This window comes from Haplochromis burtoni, unplaced genomic scaffold, assembly GCF_018398535.1.
Source record: "Haplochromis burtoni strain Fernald_Lab_line unplaced genomic scaffold, NCSU_Asbu1 Contig_16, whole genome shotgun sequence".
Lineage (NCBI taxonomy): Eukaryota > Metazoa > Chordata > Actinopteri > Cichliformes > Cichlidae > Haplochromis > Haplochromis burtoni.
This window is the reverse complement of record NW_024582377.1, coordinates 381,909-401,928: the sequence shown is the minus strand read 5'-3', so window position 1 is coordinate 401,928 and position 20,020 is coordinate 381,909. Positions and strand designations below refer to the sequence as shown.

Here is a 20,020-nt window from a genome sequence, read left to right as displayed (position 1 = left end):
TTATGCTGCATGGGCTGGGCTGTAGTTACATCCTAAGGTTTTAAAAACTGAGCTTAAATAAATGATTAGCGTAATAAAAGCCGAGGGAGGTCAACAGTGATCACTGACTGTTTTAGGAGCTTTTTGAGATCAAATAGAAGAAAATACAAAACATTAAACATGTTAACAACACAAAAGCCATATTAAACGCAGACTACTTTAGGCCCGGAAGTAGGATTCGTCACGTCATCACTTAACGACCGGATAGGAGCACATGCCATCGTTTAACAATGTCTTGGGTCGCAGTAAGTCTGCTTTAGATGGTTAAAACATTATGGCTCATCATCAAACTCTCTATGGAGAATATGAGTGGGATTTTTACGTCCAGAATGCCCCTGTTGAGACATTAATAATAATTTGAAATATGCATATTATCTCATTTACTTTAATGAAAAAAAAAATCCTATAAATCACCAGAAAAAACAAAAAACCTTTCACCCTTTGAACACCGAGCAACAACCGCCTGCCGTCTTTCTAAAGGCTACGATTGACAACAACTGATTGGAGCTGATGGTATTGTGAGACGCTCTTACAAGCCCACAGTAAGTGATGTTTATTATCTGTACTCATGTTGGCTTTCTATAAATCAAAGCGCATCACATCATGCTGTAATCTTTTTTGCCCGTTGTCCTGTTTTTAAAGTGAACCACTTAGGAGTTCCAACAGGGCTTTAATGGCTGCGATGGGGGCATTCAAGGAGAGTGTATGCGTGTGCGCCGGAGAGGGTTATGAGAAACAAAACAAGGATCTCATACACTGCACGCTATGAGCTGTCTCTTTGAATTTCGCCTTTAATTATGGATTTAAATTTTTAAAATTTTACAATTAGGCAGCGCAAGTCTAAAAAAAAAAAAACTACATATAGGGCTGTGCCGTATAACATCGTCCACGACATTGTGATATTGCTGTTATAGCAACGCCACACGTTCTTAGTGCGCATAATAATGAGACAAACCCGGGCATGCACCTAAAAAAGGCGAGCTACTTTAGCAACCTCCAACAAAGCACGATGCTTTGCAAAATAAACAAGAACACTGTTCCTGCCGAAGGTGGAAACAACAAACTAGTTTTCCACTCGAGGCTGAAAACATCGTCAACTATAACCGGGCTACAAAGGAGTAGATACTAGCAGCTGGTGATGTGCAACCCAAAAGTAAACAAATGACTCAAACCAAGCATCGCCGGCTGCTAGTTGCACTCCATATGGCAGGAAGAGCAAACGGTGGATGGAAATTACTGATGTGGTTACACGGTGGAAAATCAGTGCTTTAAGCAGCTGGTTAAAAAGTTAAGGTTAACTTAATATACTAAAGTTTTAAGCAGTTATTCTATATTTTTACTTAAAAATTCCAGGAAAAAGCTAGCTGGGACACTTTTGTGCTTACATTTGACTTCTGCCATGTCACTGGATATACTGCTGTGCCACTACTATCACACTATACTGCTGATGCTGCTTCTGCTGGCACCTTGTTTCAGTAGATCCACACTTTGATTTAGAAGGTGTGCCATCAGTAACAGCAGCTCACTGGAAAAAAAGGAAAATCCCCCTATTTATTTACACTGACTGCAAGCATCACTGAAATGTAGCTTGCTATTTTTTCTATGTCATGAGAAATATCATTGCACATCATCTTGAAATATTTTACTATCATTTTAAGGCTGTATTGCCCACAATAAATGGTGTAAAATAATATTTTAAAAAACCATAAGGCACTCTAGTATTTACACGAGTTGACCTTATCAGCAAGTGTGCAACAAAGTGCATTTTTTTACTATGTCAGCCTGCTCTCAGGTCCCACTTAATGAAAGGTTGATTAAACCAAAACCTTGTGTAGCTCCTTTCGGAGTTCTTTAATTATAGAGTGAATAGTTTTATTCTGCTTTTCCAGTCATTTCCCCCCCCCGTCTGCTAATATAAAATATGTGCAAGACTTTCTGCGCTAAAACCTGAGTACAATTTTTTATAAGCCACAGTGCATTAAAATGAATAACGACACGGAACATACTCGGGCTTAACCAGGCGAACCAATGTAAACCCACTTAGATCCGGAGCGGACAACTCCGCCCGGACGTTTTTGAAACCATCTCATAGCTCGGTCTTACGGCCCTTATTGGCGGATGAGTCGGTGAACCGTGAAATGCAATCCATGAGGGAGAAATTTAATTTTCAGATAACAAGAGGACAGAGGGAGCCTCACATTGAGTTTCTGTCTGTGGATATCAAATCAAGTTACTTCATTTGAATAAGACAAGCATGCACAGTGGAAGGACAGGAGCTCATTGAAGAGCATCATCGTTTCCCCTGGCTAAAGCATCGCCACGCTGACCACAACAAAGAACACGGCCTTTCAGCGGAGGGAATTAATGCTAGAGTATTACGGTCACTTTTCTTTCGTGCTGTTGCGAAAATCAAACTAAAACACGTTGCCAGTTTAGATGAGCTTTGCTCACACCGCCTTATGCACAGCAGCAATGCCAGTAGGCTGCATAAAGCCACCCACACACACATACACACACAGTTGAAAATATTAACATTTGTATTACGACTCTTTGAGGGAACATTAAACATAAGTCTTAAAAATCCCTGTTAGCAACAGTTTATGTTTTTTTCTAACATCCCCCGTGTCCATATAACCCATTCACAGAGAACACTGAGTCTTAATATACAGTGAAGGATGTTTAAACCCTGTTTATCTTTATTTTACACAGGAAACCTTTTTCTCCACTATCTGACTTTAAGACAACAGTAGACATGCCGAGTACAAATCTCTGTGACTAAATCTGTTTACTTTGAAAGGTCAAGGATTTAACAGATGAATCCAAAGAGGTCAAAGGTCATCGAGTGACTAAAGGCGGAAATCCATTTTTGCCTTCTTCGCTTTTCTCATTACTTTTGTTGTTGTTGTTTAAATAAATGTATCCCATAGCTGAGAATTAAAGGCTCTTTCCATGACATACTGCATTTACAAAAATATTTCATCTTTTAAAACCTCCTTAATGTGATACACTGCTATATTGTATTACACTGTTATATTCTTATACAGTTATAATGCTTTTTTAAAGACTTATTAGCCCAAAAAAGGAGGATTTGATGATTTTAAGTAATCCTTTTTTTGGCGGTGACTATTTTCAATGTGCAAACCTATAGAATAGAGCGTCAGTGTGAATATACAGTATACGCTATTTCATTTTTATAGTATTAAAAAAGCTGAAAATGCTGCAATGTTAACATTTATTCATTTTAAAGTCCTTCTTTCCAAGTGTTACATAAGTAACACTATTAAAACTAGTATCTTGCAGTACGAAGTTTCAAAAGTAAAAGGGTGCATTCATAATATCATATTGTTTAGTGCTGTGTTTTACTACTAATCTCCCAACATCTAAGCTGCATTTACCTGCTGCTGGGATTCAACACATTTATCTACTTTTAGGCAGTTTGTCCTGCAGGAACACGTCACACAATAGAAGCTGTTAGTATTACTGTGTAGAAAAACCTTAATTTGCACACAAATCGCCAACCAAATAAATGTAGGAAAGGAAAAAGCTCAATATTTAAATGTAAAGTACTAAAACTGAATTATTCAAGTACTTCATCAAGTACTTTGGTTGATGCAGTGAAGAAATATCAAGAAAAAGAAAACATAAAGCAAAAGTGAGTAAAAATATAGTCATTTTTTTCCTTTTAAATCCTTTTAAATATCTTGAGACTCCCTTTTGACCCTGAGATTAGTCGGCAGATGATCAAATGCCAGTGCAGCTCTACTGTGTGAATCTTACGCATTTTAAAGTAAATGGAGCATAGTTCACACATCAGACCTACTTGCCATTGATTTGACTCTCTCCCTGCCGATGGCACATTAAGAGGCTGTAGTTTCATCTACATCAGAAGTCCGATAGATACAGGATTAGGAGGAGGAGGAGGAGGCGGCTCTGCCTGGCTGTCTCACAGGCTCATTCAGAAGAAGGACATGGTGTAGCGCTGTCATCATGAGGGAAACAGCCCCGAGGCTGGAGCTCTCGGGGTCCTAAGCTGCTGTGCTTCAGATAGTGCATATAACCAAGTCCACTTTCCTGGAGCAAATCAGCAGTTCCACAGTCTTACACCACCAACCAAACAAACGCTAACCATCCTCCACCACCACCAACACCAACACCTCGCTTCTCCTACACACAGGTTCGGGCTCCAGCAGTTACACAAACACCCACATCCACTACTGTTTCGCGAATATATTGGGTAGGAAAAAACGATTATAGTCACACTGTTCAACAAAATAAAGAAAATACATACAAATGACTCGCCTCTTGAAGATCGCAGTTGGCCACGGTGGTGGTGGTGGACAGTGTTAATCTGACAGCATGCCGTAGCAGGAGTGCAGGCTGCGATATGAGAAGTAGGAAATAAAAGGAGAGATCCTCAGCGGGGAAACGAATGGAAAACACCCGACCATCCTCGCTCAATCGGGCTTTTTCGGAGCTGCTAGTTAATATCAGTATCATTAGGAGGCTCGTATTACAGCCGAGTTGTTAGAAGCAGCCTAACCACCGACCCTGTCATCTCCAACTGTGACCGAAACACAGCAGCGATTCACCATTACCTCGCGTGTCCCGTTGGAAATAATCACCCACTCAATTTGAAAAAAATAAAATAAAATAATAACAATAAAAATCTCCCGTCCGTGATGTTTGTTTCTTTTCCCGATGATCAGTTTCTACTCGGTAGAGCTGCGGACCCGGGGAGCGATCCGTGGACCAAACAGCCCACAGTAGCTGGAGACATGGTGAACAAATCGGTGAGCGGTGACCTACTTCCGAAGTGGCAAGCTGGAGATAATATTCATGCGCTGCCTGCATTCGCATTCGCCGTTGCACCGGGACATCCCCGTGTAAAATCACGGTCACGTTACTGTAATATTCCTACAGGGACTAAACGGTGTCATCGTGACAGTTTTTTCCACACTTCCTCGTGGTTTTTCTTTGCTTTTTAATTCTTTAAATCTTCTGTGCATATGCGCCAAAGACAAGTGCAATTTCCCCATTTCAGAAACGTCGGTCTGTTTTATGATGCATTTGTACCAAATGAAACCAGCTCTATTTTATGTCCCAAAAATAAATAAATAGAGTTATTGATAAGTAAGTTTTCCCCTCTGCCTCATTGGCTGCAAAGCAAGAGTGAATGTACTGAAACCTGACTGACTTTCAGCCATTAGATGGTCAACTTGAAGCCGCACATCCACAAAAAGCGTAAGTTAAACATAATAAAAGCAAGTGGGCATGAATAAAAGATGTGGAATATTAAAATATTCTAGCCATAAAGACCATATCATCACCCAATTCAACTACAAACTATATCCGTTGTGTAGTTTACTATATAAAGGATTTCAAGTTTCAAACGACTATTTGAATAATTGTTTTAAAACCAGCTGAAAATACAAGTATACGTCCATCTAAATGTTTCATCTTAATGTTCCCACAGCTTCTATACAGGCACATAATGCCAATAGGTACTATTCATTGAATTTTTAACAAGCCTTTGTTCAAATACAGAAGAATGCTTATTACAATAGCTTTAACAACTCATTGCGTATAAAACAAAATAAAACTACAGTAACTAAAACTTTCTTGGGTGCAAAAGGCATAGGAATATTCTAACATGCAGCCCTGCTATAGGTTGGATTATGTTCTGGTTTTCTTTTAATAATAAAATAGGGATGCATTCAGTTCAACTGCTTGTAAATGCAAATATCGAATCAGCCAATCACATGGCAGCAACTCACCGTGTTTAGTCATACAGATTTGTTTGAGATGACCTGAAGATGACAAACTTCTAGCCAAGCTTTAGAATGGGGAATAAAAGTGATTTAAGTCAGTCTGAGTGTGGAATGGTTGTTGGTTGTCTGGTTTAAGTATTTCACAAAACTGTTCATCTCCTGGGATTTTCTCACGTAACCATCTCTAGAGTTTAGAGAGAACTTCAGGAAAAGAGAAAACGTTCAGTGAGTAGCAGTTCTCTGGGTGAAAATGCTGTGTTGATGCCAGAGGACAGAGGAGAGTCAGACTGCTTCAACTGGTAGGAAAGTAACAGCGTGCACTATTAAAATAAATGTCTAGGGTTCGTCCACGTTGCTTTATGTTCAGCCTATTTATATCCATCATTCAGGCCCAGCTGTAATTTGTTATAGTTTGTATAGATTAAGAATTTGTAACTTGTATTTTTCTTACTTTTCATATACTCTTTGTATTTATGGTCTCCATTTATATCTGCTTATTAAAAAAATGTCTGTTTTTAAAATATTTATTTTCTTATACAGAGAGCAAAGAACTTTGTTTGTGTAAACAAACGTAACCAAATGAAGATGAATCTGATTCTAACTCAAATAATTTATAATACAACCAAAGTGTGCAGACAAACATCTCTGAACGCATCACGTGTCCAGCCTTGAAGCAAGTGGGCTACAGCAGCAGAAGACCACACCAGGTGCCACTCCTGTCAGCTAAGAACAGGAAATGTCAAAATTAGACAGCAGAAGACCGGAAATATGTTTCCTGTCTCATGAGTCTTGATTTCTCTTTCATTAAAATGTTAAGGTCGAATTAGAAGTAAACAACATAAAAGCATGGCTTCATCCTGCCTTGTTTCAAAACTTAGGCCGATGCTGGTGGTGTAATGATGTAGGGGACATTTTCCTGTTACACTTTGGGCCCCTCAGTACCAACTGACCATCAGTTGGTACAAACACCACAGCGAGCAGTATCGTTGATGGCCATGCCCATCCCTTTATGACCACAGTGTACCCATCGTCTGTTTGCCACTTCCAGCAGGATGACACACCATGTCACAAATGTGAATATATGAATATAACAATGAGTTCACTGTATTCAAGCGGCCTTCAAAACCAGCAGATCTCCGTCTAATAGAGCACCTTTGAGATGTGGGGGAAACAGGAAATTCGCGTCCTGGATATGTAGCCGACAAATCTACAGCAACAATATGGACCCAAATCTCTCAGGAATGTTTCCAGCACCTTGTTCAATCTGTACCACAAAGAATTAAAGCAGTTCTAAATGCAAAACCCAGCACCAGTAAGATGTGCCTAATAAAGTGGCTGTGACTTTATACGAAGCACAGTTTATCTGTAAAGAAGCACAAAGATGAATTGCATTAAATGCATTCATGTTAAACTGTATTCATTTAAGTAAAAGCTACAAAATATCACAACTTCCATCCATGTGTTGACAAAATAAGTCATCTGAACAGATCTCGTTAGAGAAGAAGAGACATTTTAATCAACATTGATAACATTTACATAGAGCCCCAGGAAAAACACTAAATAATACGATATATTATGTAATGACGAATATGCAATGAGCTATAAATCCATCATGTTAATGCCTAATGTAGTAGGTTAGTAATGTTTTTCTCATGAATAACATCAAAAAAATAGAAGCATGTATCCCTCTTAATTAGGCTAATTTACTGTATCCTCTGCTCTTAATGAGACATTCAATCTAAACATGACTGATCATTTGCTGCTCATCATTTATTACCTCTTAACACAGATAAGATCGGCCCGTTGCGATACACACAAATTACGGACTATCACTGACGGCTGCCGGACTCACTCAGTGGGCGTTCAAGTTAAAGAAAAGCTTAACGGACGGTTCAATTTTGTTTTTCCACAACAGCCTGATTGGAAAGCCACCATGTTGTCAAGTTACTGACAAGTCAGAATCAAGCTTAACTGGGATAAATGCTGTCCTCGCTGATATCAGCTTTACAGTGTGTAATTAACAGCTGCAAAGGACCTGAGTGTGTTGAGCTAATGAGGCGTGAGCACCGGGGGGAGCTGAGGGAGAATGGACTGCTGAGAGGTGACCTGCGCTGCAATAAACACGCTGCAACACACTGCGGAGAGGTGCAGGGCAACAACTTAGAGGGCTAAATGCTTCCTACATGCAGGATGCACTCACTTACCCGCTCAGTGCTGATCTATAGACATACAGCAAACATCTCAATCATTTCAGGAGAAACAAAACAAAACAAACCCACCAAAACATTTTACCAGAAGAGACGTTTGTAATGTGAAAGAGGAAGTACGTCCTTTTCCACTACTAGGCTTTTATATATTAGGAGATAATTTTTTTTTAAAAAATCATTTGGTCCTTAGCAGGATCTGAAATGATGTAAACTCAACCTCAGATGAACCACAACATGACATACTACACCGTGTCATTACTTATTTAGCAAAATGAAGAAGAAGCAGTGTGTGGAAACTAAGTACACCCTTCCTGCTTTTGTAGGAATTATTGGATAAGTAGCATCCAGACTCTTAATCAAATGCACTTATTTAACTGATCATCAGCAAGTGAACAACTCTATGAAAGCAGATGTTCTGGCAGTTTGCAGGTCTGGTGCTTTCAGCAACAGAAAGTCAGTCAGCTTCACTAAGATTGGAAAGGCTAATGTCTTTCCTCGTTAAGACGTTGATCGATTGATGACCTAAAGTTAATCTGGGAATGGATGTAAAACCATTTACAAACAATTTAAAGTGAAACAAAAGATTATTCACAAGTAGAAAACATTAAACCTAACCTTTGATTCCATTACATCTTAAATGAATAGTGTTTAATGTCATGTAAGCGGAAGATTGCACAGCACGTTTGATGAAAACCTAACGCAGCATATCAGCACGAACACCTCATAAAACTATGGTGGTGGTGGAGTGGTGATGGTTTAGGCTCGTTTTGCAGTCGCAGGACTTGGTTATCTTGCAGTCTTTGAATTGACCTTGAATGGTTCCGTATACCAAAGTATTTACAGAGTCAAATGTGAGGCCAACAGCCATTCTCTTGTAGACCGGCTCCTTTAAATAATCAAGATGTTGCAATGGCCCAATGAAAGTCCAAACTTCAGCCCAACTGAAATGCTTTGACAGGATCTTAATAGAGCTGCGTATGAATCAGTTCAATTGTACTTATATAATGCCAAATGACAACAAAGATATACCAATGCCAACAAACCTCAATGAACTGAAGCAACTCTTTAAAGAAAAGTTTGGAATTCAAACTGTTTTTTTTTTCATGCCAAATGTTTATTTATACCCTCAGCAGACACAAAGTACTTACAGAGCACTCATTCACTGGAGATGAGTTTTTAGTCAGTTCTAAAAAAAAACTGGCCTGAAACAAACAAAAAAATCATTTATTTGTTCTTTTCTGGTCTCCAACAAGTCCTCAGAGGAGTCATTTTCTAGCAGATAAATACTAGAAACTGAGAATAATGTCCCAGTGCAGTTAGGCTGCACACAGTCATTTGAGCCACTTGTTGTTGTTACAACAAAAATATTAATTATGGCTGCTTTAAAGAGCTAGTTAATGACTGGAATAATTGTTATGAGATTTTCAATCATGTCCCACTAACTGTGAGCAAACACCTTCAGTCCTACAGCCATATTTTTATATAACCAGTGTGAAGCAACCCAAATGTGAATTATTATTTTTTTTTAAATCCCCAAACTAAAACATCACTACACCGGGAGACTAAATATTTGTGACAGGCATCAATATGTTCAGGGAGTGAAGCCCTGATGAGACATCATGCAGCGAAGGTACTGCAGGTGGGCTGAGAGGTCATTTCTCATAAACACACACAACACACTAAAACATTCAGTTAGAAAACTCTTAACTGAATATTTAATCATAATTAAAAGTTTTAAGTTATAAATTCTATATGATCAAATACTTTGGGAATTTAAAAATAAAATCACTTGAGTTGGTTGTGACTAAAGGTTTGGGTGGGCTGTGGAAGATTTTCACATTTCAAGCTTTGCTGTGGCGGACTGGCAAGGCAAGGCCAGCGCAGTTAGGAAGCCACACTTAGATGTGAATGCACTGCCTAACAACAGTGACACAGGCACAAATAATACCTTCAGGTCAGATCTTTAAGAATAAACTTGCAGCAAAAAAACAGGATACAGAAATGTACGATTTAGGCCTTTTGAGTTGAACTATGCACTCAACCTATTATGTCACCACATGGGTTCAACACAGTCCGTGGGGGGGCATTTGATTCAGATCGGTCATGTGCCCTTTGCCCAGCTGCCTGACTACGCAATGCTGGTTTTGTGTCCACAACTCGCTTTGCCTGTTCAAACTGACTGAAACATCGTGTACCAGTGGAGCTGATGCAAATACAGTTTCTACTGTTGCTCAAAACCTGCTTGTGGTATTATTCGCTGCAGCTTTTATGACTCTTAGCCGAGGTGTCCTCACTCTCAGGCTAGCTACAAGTGGCTGATTTGAGACTAATGGTCAGTTTGTCATTTTCCCTACAGTGTTTTGGCTGCACAGCAGCTCTGAGCCTGACAGTGATACCCACAGCAGATAATGTGACTGTTACACACACCAGCAAAGCCTGAATGCAACAATGGTGTAATGAAAATCACATACAACCGCACAAAGCTCCACATAAAACAGCTGGGTGACACCCTAGAGATTAAAATAAAAAAGTACCAGCAGTGCTAATGAATGGGAAGAGTCAGTTTAAGAACAGAAGAGGAAGTGCCGTGTACACCAGTCTCCTGTCATTAAAACAAAATGGACTTTTTCAGCAGGGCATATCTCTCTAACCACTTTAACAACCTGTCATTGTTTGGCTGCAGACTGTTTGTTTACCAGGGGCTTTCTAAAGGGAGCGTGTGTGCGAGAGAAGTGTTTGTGTCAGTCTTGGCTGATAGCAGCAATGTGACAAATAGCTGGTTATCACGTGATTGTGTTTGCATGGGTTAGGAAAGATTTTAAAGCCTAATCTTAAACTTAATTTTAACTTAATCTAAACATTTCTGTTAGAAATAGGAAGACAGGGTGCACAATTCAGTCTGACGCAGGCGGGGGGGGGGATACGCGGAGCAGTCAATGAAGCTTTTAAAAAACAGCCAAGAAACTGATAAACATGATAGACGAAAATCATCTTAATTGCACACGTGCAGAGGCAAAACGCAGCTTCAAAAGAGAATGTGTCATGCACACAGAGCAGCGCTTCGAGCTCAAAACTGGTTGTAAGCTGTTTATCGTCTTCAACGTGTAGCCTACCGATGTAAAGATGACAGTTGAGCAACGCAGAGCAGATACAGGACAGGAAGTGTAATTATCTGCTTCTACTGTTCTGCTTCAAAGAGACGGGGCAAGATGCCAGGCTGCCTGACTAGCAAAAGGGGAGGAGAGAGGGGAAAAAAAGAGAAGTAGATGGAGAGATACTGATGAAGATCGAAGTGAAGCAACAGAGAGGAGAGGAGAGGAGAGCAGAGGAGAGAGGAGAGGAGAGGAGAGGAGAGGAGAGGAGAGGAGAGGAGAGAATCTCACCTCTTACATCTCACTGAGCAGAAGAAAAGTCAAACTCAGTAGAAGTCAGAGAGGCTTTTTTTCCTTTCACATTCAGCTTCCTGTTTTTCTTTGCCTGACAGCTCTTCAGAGATACAGGCGTTTGACACAGACTTTGTGAGAGAGCAGGGGAAAACAAGAGAGGGGGGGAGGGATATTTAAGAGAATGTGTGTGAGACAGCGATGGAGGGAGGAGGCAAGAGACAAGAGAGTGATGGATTGAGATAGCACGGTGAATGGAGACAGTGAGAGATTGTCATCATCATCATGAACAATGACTCTCTGATAGAGGAGGCCTGAGGAGCTGAGGAGTGAGTGAGGAGGGGGTGGGGGTGCCCGCCTGCCCACCTGCCAGGGTCTCAGTCATGCTTTTAGCATCTGCCAAACTGAAGGACGCTTGGTGCCATGTGCTTTTCGCTGAAGGAGCCTGACGTTTGTCAGTCACAGGGAGGACTTCTGTTCTGTTTAGTCGCGGCCAAACAGGATTTGCTGTAATGCCTCCATCAAAACCCACACACACACACACACACACACACACACACACACACACACACACGTAAACAATCCCAGTGTGTGTCAGAAGTAGAAGTGAGTGAGACCCCATCTCTAAAATCTCCACTGCAGCTGTGGACCAGTGGACAGCTGACAGCAGTCTGTGGATCTCTGCTCCACTTCTCCTCCCGTCCACACCAGCCCTGCCTCCTCTTCTTCTATGTTTCCATGAAGCAGGCCTGTAATTTTCACAGCTGTGTCTTGGAACTGAGCCAGCGTGAGTCGGGGAAAGAGAGCGCAGAGCAGTATGGGCTGGCTAATGGCTTTTAGACAACTAAGGGCTACAGAGCAGCTTTGCTAATCCCGAGGTTCGCTGCTCATTCAGTACAGAGAAAAATTCATACCAGTGAACAGGGATAAGAAGGAAACTCATTAGCATTGTAAAACATTTTTAAAAAAAAGGTGCAAAGTTCTGTAAATTGTATGTTAACCTGTAACAAGCACTTCTTTTGTGGTTATGATGGCATTTAGTCAAGTAGCAGCTGAAATCTACGATCGCAGCAATTGACCTCATTATAATGTCAATAAAGACATAATTACAGGTCAGCCTGGCTATGTGCAACGCTGTGGTTGGGGGTTAAACTTCACTATTTGCCTTATTTTCTTCCCAATAAGGCCAACTAACCTGTGGCTTTGTACAAAATAAAATAATGATGTTACTTTCTGTTCCACGTGCATTTCTTTGGAATCCCATCATACACCCACATCTCAGCTGAGGCTGGGTTACCTGCAGAGGACAGTGGGCACCTGCTCTGAGGTTTCGTAACTTTGCTGGGTCAGGGTTTAAGGATAAAGCTCCCAGGTAGCTCTGTGTGTCAGCTGGTTCCTTTAGATGTATTATATGAAAACATATCTGGTTCTTGCTTTATGTAAAGTTAATTTTAGGGCTTTATAAGAAGTAAGTTTGGTATTAGAAATAAAAAAGCTCACTTACTGAGCTCAGCGCATGAAGGCAACTCAGATAAGCATGATTATTTTTAACATAAAGTGCTCTTTAAACTCAGCTGGTTTGGACAGCACTGTGATCATGAAGAAACGACTTGTGTTCTTCACTTAGTGAATAAGTAAGTACATACAGGAAATGGATTTCTCTAATGTTCTCCCTAAATAATTCTTTAGAAATACAAGTTTCTCTGCTAGAAAACAAATCTTGAAAATGTAACAACAGATATTAGATTAAAAAGCAAATTAAAAAACTAAACTGTTACAAAAAACCCCCCCAAAAAACAGCCCAAAGTGGTGTTTCTATTAGACAATATTTAACATCACTCTGTGGGGAATTACAGTGTGATGACAACCACACAGTGATGTTTTGGAAAATTGGGACTTGTCAGTGTGCTTTTCCTACGCAGCTGTAGGCGGAAATTGTTTCACTTTCAGATGATCTTTTCAACAAGTGAAATATATTTTTAAAGATGATAACAGGGCGACAACACAGCCACTGTTTCAGTTAGTCTGCTAACAGCTATTCTTTTCATTTCTGCCCTCTCCTCCTCCTCCTCCTCCTCCTCCTCCTTCTTCTTCTTCTTCTTCTTCTGACCACATGTGTCCCGACTGCAGGCTGGAGGTATTCGTCTCCTCTGGGACATCTGGGAGGTCAGTGCGTCTTTCCTCCGTGGCCACATCAGGGCAGTTCTTCAGCAATAATGGGATTAAGTCCTGGATTGATATCCAGCTTTATGGCTCACGTGTGGGCAGCGCAACGCTATTCAACATGCTGCTATAGCCTGTCAAGGTAACGCTGGAGAACCGACCAGAGACAAATCTACCACGACCTCCAAAGCTGGCGCTCTATTGTCAGGCTCTTCTGCTCACAAGGGCCTTTACAAACACTATTATGCCCAGGAACTCACCAGGCAACTTGCGTTATAAAGCTCATGTCATATGAAAAGTCTGCACTTTCCAGTGGCCTTTAACAGCAGGAGATGATTCTTCCCAGATTATGGCATTTCATTTCCTTGACTTACTGATTGTTTAGTCTATGAAATGTCAGGGAAAAGTGCAAAACAGTCCAAGTTAAACCTTCAGATTGCTTATTCTGTCAAACCAGCGGTAATGCAAGACGTATTCAGATGTTTTACCTGAGTGAAAGTGCCAAAACCGCAGTGAAAAGGCACACAAGTGGGCGAACAAAGCATTAATAATCTTCTATAGAAACTACAGCTGTTAAATAAGTAACCTGCAGAGAACTTTCAACTGTTTGGAGCAGATGGATTAAACCACATAAAACTCTAACATCAGTTTGTTTATCTTTCCTGAGTAAATCAACGTTTAAACCGTCCAAAACGCCACTACTACCACTACTACCACTACTACTTTGGTGGCATCATTAGCTTGAAAGTGTATAAAAGATTAACCCCTCAGATTCGACTAATCGGCATGCTTTAGCCGTGTCTTTAGAAAGAAACAAAAAACAAAAAACCCTTACATGTTCCAAGAGGATCTCCATGTCCCCCCCTGCTCTTACAAACCCACAAATACAAACTCCAACACAGAGCCGAGCCTCAAACTTGACTCTAACAGAAGCTGCTTGCGTGACATTTTCTGCGATCACGAGCTGGGAGTCTCAGCCGATCGAGCCTTGCTACCCAGCGTCTGGCCGATTAAAAAAAGAGGCAGCTTTGCCACCTGCACAAGTGACACCACTGACAACAGATGTCTCCGAAAGTTACCTCCGAGGGTTTTACAGACCCCCGGCAACAAGAAGGATTTGCTATCTGTCAACAGATTATTCCAACCCGAGCTGCCTCCTCTCTTTCGATCCTGTCCTGCCTGACACTTTCAGTTTTGCCTCGAATGCGATAAGAGTTGAAACGCTTTCGCGTCTTACCGTTTCGCAAAGTGGAAAATAACCCAGCGGGAGTCGATATGTTGGAGAGGAAGATCAGTTCCACGGCAAGAGAGAGTGATGCGTCAGGTGTACGCTTCCCGCAAGTGAAGGAGGAAAACCGTGCGGAGGGCGACTCATGTTGAGTTGATCGGCTGAAGCCTTTTTTCTTCTTCTCCTCTCTCCTGCTCCGATCTGCGCCGCTCCACGCTCTACGCGTAAAAATCGCCACTCGGTAAACTTAGAACTAAAGCAGAGGTCAATAAGACGGAGCGAGGCGCACTCGGCACTCCGCAGAAATCCTGCAAACTACGGCTCACTTTGGCATGTTTTTACATAACAGCATCATCCGCTTTTTGTGTTGACGCATCATGTAGCCTAGAGAAAACATGGAGTTTCTTAAAGGGCCACGGACGCGTCGTCCACATGTCACCGTCCCCAGCAGCCCCCGCTGTGGCTGACAGATGGGTTTCACCCAGTTAATGTATTTAAGCCCTTTCCTTTTGACGGGTGTATTAACCTAACCCTGGCGGGGGGATTGAGGGGAGAGGGTCGGGCTCTGCTGCTGAACACTGAGTGAAGAATTTATGGAGTTTATGGTCTCCCTTTTTTTTGTATTGTGCTTTTGTTTGCGATGATATTTAAAATGGCTTGTTTGCAGAAATTGGTCGTCGGGTAGTATTTTAGCATTTGAATGTGATCGTGGAAACAATAACAACGGTTATGATTAATTTAGATGAACTGACTTAAGCTAAACAAACGAGTAATTTCTAAAGTAAAATTAAGCTTCTATTTTTTTAAAAAAAAGTTGTAAGAAATGAGCAAAACCTTGCAGCAAGTAAACTACATTTGAAAATCTGCAATGTGTAATCACGTGCTGTGGTTGTGGGTTTTCATGTGGGTGTGTTTTTAGCCCTAGACTCTTATTGATTGGTGCACCAATATGGCTTTTTAGCCCCACTAGGTATCAGGGGAATACCCACTAATTATACCTCACGTTGCTGCTAACCCTGCAGATCTACAATAACACAATGACATTCCTCTTCAAGGAAACCCATCCATCCATTCAGCCAATGATTTTCTTCTGCTTATACAATTCAGGGTTGCAGGGTAGCTGGGGCCTATCCCAGCTATCATAACTCAAAAGGCAGGGTAGCAGATTGCCAGTGGATCAAGAAACTCCAAAAGAATAAGCCCTAGAAAGAGTTCATTAAAATACAATACAACACCTGAAAATGGCAAAAGCATCCCTCAAAATTGCATCGTTAGAAGCACATCGCCATACCAACATGCGAGATCAGTAATTAAACTGTCACCACTTCAGATAGATGTGCAAAATTTCATGAGTTTTTAAGCACTGATAATAGATTTTTAAAAATAATTTTGGTCACTTGTTGGGGAAATTATTTGTGTAGAGCAACAGAGGCTATATGCTTTGACTCATTAATTTCTGAAAGCTCATAAATAAAATCAACGTAGGGAGTGAAACGATAATTCATCCCAGGCCACTTGATATCACGAGCTACATGATTATCAAAGAATTGGCATTAATTTGGAAAAGAACAATAATGTTAAATATCAGCTGTCAATTATTAAAACAAAATCTGAGAAATAATTCCACCTGTACACTAAAGATATTTAAAAATGAAATATGTTAATATCACATGAATTAACCAGAAAATGTGTAATTGCTCTTTTAAACTGCTTTTGTTGAGTTACACTAAAATACAGGTAATATAATAAAAGTTCATTCTTTCAGCCAAATTAATCATGTAGTCAAAATATCCATCATCCATTCCCAGTCACATGTCTGAGCCATCTCAACTAGCTCCTTTTGATGTGGAAGGAGTAGTGGCTCTACTCTGACACCCCCCGAGCCTCCAGCGCACGAATGACCAAGCTCCTCTTCTTGTGCCTTAGGGAAAGCCCAGCCACCGTTGGCAGCTCATTTCTAGTGTTTTGTGTGAACAGAGTGACCTGGGATGGACTCAAAATCCCTTCTGACTTGACTTAAGCTACTGAATCCTTTGCAACCAGACACTTTTGTCAATTCATCTCCCGTTTCACCTCACTTTACAGCAGCAGTGACTGCTTTTTAACGAGACGCTCATTTCATTTGGTGTAAAAAGCAATGCCCCTCAAATCTCTTTGCTTTCAGCAAATGTGAGAGAGAAGAGAAAAAGGTTAGCTCAGTTCTAAAATTTATGAATGGATTCAATTTAATTAAACGTCTGCTTCCCAGTGCTTTGACTTAATAAAACAGGCATTATATTGTGGCCTTTGGCTAACATTTAAAAAGTAATTTCTACAATTTTAAGCCAAAAAATAATTCTGTAGTTTATGTTTTCGCTTCCTTGACACACCTGCACTAACATTTAAACTGCCTACTGCTGATAGACTTGCTCATGTTTTGTTTTTTGTTCTTTGTATTGTTGTGTAAACTGATTTAATGTGTGTTGTGCAGCGCTATTTCAAGAGAATGGCATATTTTTCAATTTTCAATCCAGACCTCAACGGTAGTATAACATGTGGAATTTATTTTATTTGGGAGATAAAACCTGGTGCTCACACAGGAAATTGCATTGCCACTGCAGCTTTAATACAGTCGACGCATCCCAAACAGCTAAACAATATCAATTCCAAATACAGTTAATAACATATAAAAATAATTAAATTGGCCAATAACCAATGTGCAAATATGCAAACATGCAGATAAAATCATCTTATCATTACTGTGCATTAAACAGTCCTGTAGCAGCGGGTATAAAGGACCTCCTGAGATGCTCAGGCTTGCACTTTGGTGCAATCAGTGTTTGAGTGAAGATGCTACTGTCGATAACCTCCGGAGCATGAAGAGGGTGGGCAGGGTTGATGGTAACTGCTTTCAGCTTCGAGAGCATCCTTCTCTCTGCCACCTGCTGGACTTTCTCAAGTTCAGACCCGAGCACAGAGCCGACCTGCTTGAGAAGTTTGTTTACTCTGTTCCTGTGTGCTGTGTGGACCCCTTTCTCCCCAGCAGGCCACAGCATCAAACAAATCACCACCATGTGGTAGACACTGTGGAGCAAAGGTTGACAGATGTTAGCCTCCTTAGGAAATTAAATCGTCTTTGTCCCTCAGTGTACACTGCTTCCATATGGCTCTTCCAGTCCAACTTAATGTGCAACTGCACATCAAGGTATCTGTGGCTGAACACTACATTAATGGTGGTTATAGGTGTTAATTGGGTCCTCCTCCAACCTCACCTGAAGTCTAAAACCATCTCATTGGTTTTTGCGATGTTAAGATGGAGATGACTGCAATCACTCCGAGTCAAGACAGTAGGTTTTTAACTAAGCTTTAGTTACCCTGTGATAGGCTGGTGACCTGTCCAGTACTCTTGTCCAATAACACCAGTGATGTGATCAGGCCATCCCTGACCATTTTACTGCTTTTTGATATCAAATGTTTTAAATAGAAATTCATTTCTATTTATTTGTGATAGTTTTAACAAAATTTGGGACATAGTGTTAAATGCTTCATATTAGTAATACTTCAGAATATCCAAAAAGAAAAAAAAAGACCTTTTAAACTTGGGCACGGTTGCTGAATTGCTTTGTCACGTGTCTCTACAATGGCAGGTGCTTTCAGGTCAACGTGAGGTCCTTGTCGAGCAGGTATGCCTGAGACGTGCTGCTAAACAGAGGCTTACCCTCATCCAAAGGGAGCTGCCCAATAGGAAAGGAGAAACGAGACAATGCTGTCCAGCAGCTTGAAGTTCTGCATGTGTCAGCAAGCTTTGGGCACGACGGTGAGTGTGTTTACTGCAGTAGGTTGTTTGGAAATGTCTTTGCATTTTAGCTGTCTGCTGAAATAAAATTAAAGATTGAATAATATAATAAGTATATCTGTCTTTCTGTTTTAATTCAAAGGCTTAAGGAAAATACATTTCAATAATTTCTGCAGAATTCTCAGTGTCCTTGTAGGTACACAGGTGAGCACATTGTTCTTATTCTCAGAAGGATGGCGGTATGGAGCCCGTTAGCACTGTAGCAATGGAATCAGCTGTAGGTGACTACAGAGGGATGAGCTCAAAATTCTCCCCTTCACAATCAACATAACACAGCGCAAGCACAAGCAGGTACTGTGTGGCAATATCCATGATCTCATCTGTCTGGACTGACACAACAGCCCAGCTCTGCTCTGGGCTGATGACGTCCTCCCTCACGAGAGAAAACAAGTATCTCATGAGCTCGTTCTGCATCGTTCCCCTAGAAACCGTGGCGTTCTCAAGGCGCTCCTTTCTGGGGTATTCTGGAATCCCGGGGTTACCTGTACTCCGAACTCACCGCCGCTGGCTACACATCAGTTAAATCGAGCTCCATCAGCTCTCACTTGTTTCCTCCCAGAAACCTGTGGGTTGATTTCCCCAAATATTTTGGCTCATTGTCCGTGTTTCCTGTGAAACTTTGCTGATCAAACAATATTTTCTATCCCTGCATACAATAACATAAGAAATAGTGAAAAGGTCTAAAGATAGAGAAATTTGTCTAAGTCAGGCAGTTCACTGTGTCAGCTTATAGTCTACCTGAGCACTGTTTAACAAAACCACTGTGTTTATAGCAACTAATAACATTACAGACATAACTGACTACCATTGTAACGATATAGACAGTAATAGTGTCAACATATATTTGCTAATTTTGCATTTTTGTGTATAACTTTGAAGACACAGCTGAGACCAGCATTCAAACTAAGGAGGAGTTCCCTGATCTGATCCAATCCTTCCTTGTCTTAACACATTCCTTTTATCTCCCGTGTTTACTTCTATTTGTTATCCTCTCCTATTTTTTCTTTTCTTTTTAGGGGGAAATCAGTCATTAAAGGGTTATTTTTGTTTATGTACTTTGTTATTTATGTCATTTAGGTTGTGTCTGCATTTTGGTTCTTCTTCATAAGGAGCTAAAATGTCACAATGGGTGAACTAATGATCAAAACTCAATGGTTTCAGACTGCTTATATCATACTTACGACATATACTTGCATGCGGTCCTCCAAAAAATACCAACCACCCATAGCCCTGTGGTGATGACACTATGCCTGAGAAGCACACAGTGTAACTTCATTACAAAGAAGGTCTTTGTCTATTATGACTCAGTGTTTTCTGTGTAGGAACAACACACAACCATGCTAGTCCTTAAATTTGGAAAATTGTAATAAATGTGTTTCGGGCATGAGGATCACTGT

At 40.7% G+C, this 20,020-nt stretch overlaps 1 protein-coding gene across 2 annotated transcripts in view; it reads right to left on the bottom strand.

Moving 5' to 3' along the window:
- bahd1 (bromo adjacent homology domain containing 1) overlaps window positions 1-15,180 on the bottom strand; it is a 32,690-nt gene extending 17,510 nt beyond the window's left edge. Inside the window, exon 1 of one of the 2 annotated variants that reach the window (XM_005916648.3) lies at window positions 14,798-15,180. The gene's annotated coding sequence lies outside the window, so the exon portion shown is untranslated. Of the gene's footprint in view, window positions 1-4,327; window positions 9,509-14,797 lie in introns of those variants that run through there. The other variant, XM_005916649.3, reaches the window with a different exon arrangement.
- Window positions 15,181-20,020: the final 4,840 nt, after the last annotated feature.